Raw genomic sequence first — 2,932 nt, forward strand, 5'->3', positions numbered from 1 at the left:
TGACCTTGTAAAGGGTAGGCATTTGATGAGTCACAAGCCCAGAAAATCTTTATGCCATATTTAGCTGGTTTTGAAGGTATATACTGGGTAAATTTAGTATGACCTCTAAATGGAAATAATTGCTCGTGGACGGTGATACAATGATATGGCTTGTAGGCTCTCTCCAGATTACTGTTCAGCATTGTCCAGATGTCCCGTATTGGTGCAGCTTTATCTGTTTGCACACGTTCTGCACGTGTATTTTCGTTGTCAAACCTGATAAATCTGAGTATCATCTTGAAGCGGTCACGAGACATGGCTGCACGTATAAGAGGCAGAGCAGCAACATTCCACATTTCCTCCAGATTCTCTTTGTTGGCTCTGTGCACACCAGCAGCAATCAGTATGCCCAAAAATGCATGAAGTTCAGTTTCAGTAAATTGCTTGAATGTTTTTTGTGGTGGCCGTTTGGAAGAATCAGGAAAACGTTGTACCAGTTCGTTGTTGTAAGCATCACAAACTCTCTTGGCCTTTCGATTCGTTTCCCGTAATATGATGTCACACATCTCGGGAGTCATGATGGACTTGAATAGCTCTTTTGCTGTATATAGGTTGCTGATTGCTGCAGGGCCACCTCTTTGTCGTAGGACATTACGAGATTTTGTTTGTGCATTTGGCAGTGGATTACTGCACCATTGAGTTTCATCCTTAGCAGTCCAAATGTCGCCTGCACTTTGAGGCACAGAATCATCCTCAACACTTTCGTCTGATTCGTATTCATTTTCATGCTCTATGACCATTTCTTGTTCAATGTCTGAATCTTCTTCAGTAACATCCACTTGTGGTACATAGTTTTCATCATCAGATGCAACATATGGTTCATCCTCATGCTCAGAATCAGATTCTTCTAGCATTCGCATTATTTCGTCAGACGTAAATCTGTAAATATGAAAAAATGTAAAATAAATAATTTTCCGAAATACTACATTATTGGCTTTTCACAAAATTATACTAACCTGCAAACACGTTTTCTTGGATTATGGCGGAAACTAGATCCAGCATTACTATCACTCATGATGACTTGCTAGATGAATTTTGGCTTCGTATTTTGTGCTGAATATAAATAAAACATCGTAAAACAATATGTAGATACTAATTATTATCCATTTTTCGTATAAAAATTATACCTATAGTGATAAGTTTCATACAAAATATATGTAAGCCAAGTCCAGGCTGAAAGACAATTTGACTGTTCTGTCCCCACATAATGAGAATAAAGGTATAACTGGCTGTTAGATGCTGTGAGACTTTCCTACCTTCGTTTCCAAGAAATTGAAGACTTCACAAGCCTAGAAATGTGTGCTCACAGCAATGAGATGAACAGCAAAATGGCTAATGAGAGGAGGGAGGCAGGAAGACAAGTAGAAGCCACTCCCAGTTTGAATTAACTTAATTGACAGCAACATAAGTGACCAGTAACAACACTGAACAATAGATATCAGCATAACATTTGTAGCTGAATGAACTTTAGTTTCTGAAACCAAGTAAAGTCTTCCCACAGTGGAGGTATATGTGAAGGTACAATTGTACCTATGCAGCCTGTTAAGGTTGTAAAATTATGCAGCCTGACAAGGGTTAATAGAATGTATTGGATGCGGTGAAGCCACACAGTTCAGTGATCACATGTGGAGTTACCTGTGTTCAATAGAAGCCAGCACTTTGTGCGCAGCGAACATATACTGCGCTGCTAGTTCCGGATTGTGGGCACCTGGCCTTACAGGTACATCCATAGCTGTGTATCAATATAGAGCAGGTGTGCACAACCTGAGGCCACAACCATCTGGTCTCAGATATGCTTGCCTGTGAGCGGCTGCTTTAATGTAGTTTCAATATTAAAGAAAAAGGAGTGGTACAGCCATCTGTGTCCCCCATAAATATTAGGAGACTGGGTTCTCTTCATCCTTTTGGCACTTCAGAAAAGTGTATACGAGTTATAAGTGGCTATCAAGGCATGTGGATGCTTCCCTAATAAGCATAGGTAAAATATACAATGACAGACCCAGCATACAGTAGGTACGGAGAGTATTCAGACTTTAAAATTTCACTTGTTTCAACCAGCCATTTGGTAAATTGAAAAACTTTCCTTTTTTTACTCAATGTATACTCTGCACTTGACTGAAAAAAACTGAAAAAAAATAGTAATTTTTGCAAATTTATTAAAAAAGAAAAACTGAAATATCACATGGTCATAAGTATTCAGACCCTTTGCTCAGTATTAAGTAGAAGCACCCTTTTGAGCTAGTACAGGCATGAGTCTTCTTTGGAATGATGCAACAAGTTTTTCACGCCTGGATTTGGGAATCCTCTGCCATTCTTCCCTGTAGATCCTCTCCAGTTCCGTCAGGTTGGATGGTGAACATTGGTGGAGAGTAGTGATGAGCGAGTATACTCGGTACTCGAGATTTCCCGAGCACGCTCGGGTGTCCTCCGAGTATTTGAAAGTACTCAGATTTAGTTTTCATCGCCACAGGTGAATAATTTACAACTACTAGCCAGCATAAGTTCATGTGGGGATTCCCTAGCAACCAGGCAACCCCCACATGTACTTATGCTGGCTAACAGATGTAAATCATCCAGCTGCGGCGCAGAAAACTAAATCTCTGAGTACTTACAAGTACTCGGAGGACACCCGAGCGTGCTCGGGAAATCTCAAGTATCGAGTATACTTGCTCATCACTAGTGGACAGCCATTTTCAGGTCTCCAGAGATGCTCAATTGGGTTTAGGTCTAGAATAACCATCCAAGGAGGTTTTGGGTGAAGTGTCCTTTTCTGGGTCATGTAGCATCAATATAGGACAATTTTCATCCTGACCTTCAAGAATTCCTTTTTCCAATATTATAAACATTCAATCCAAAAATGTGAACAGCCATTTCATATTTTTATTTAAAAAAA

Source organism: Ranitomeya variabilis, chromosome 1 (genome assembly GCF_051348905.1).
Source record: "Ranitomeya variabilis isolate aRanVar5 chromosome 1, aRanVar5.hap1, whole genome shotgun sequence".
NCBI classification, from domain to species: Eukaryota; Metazoa; Chordata; class Amphibia; order Anura; family Dendrobatidae; genus Ranitomeya; species Ranitomeya variabilis.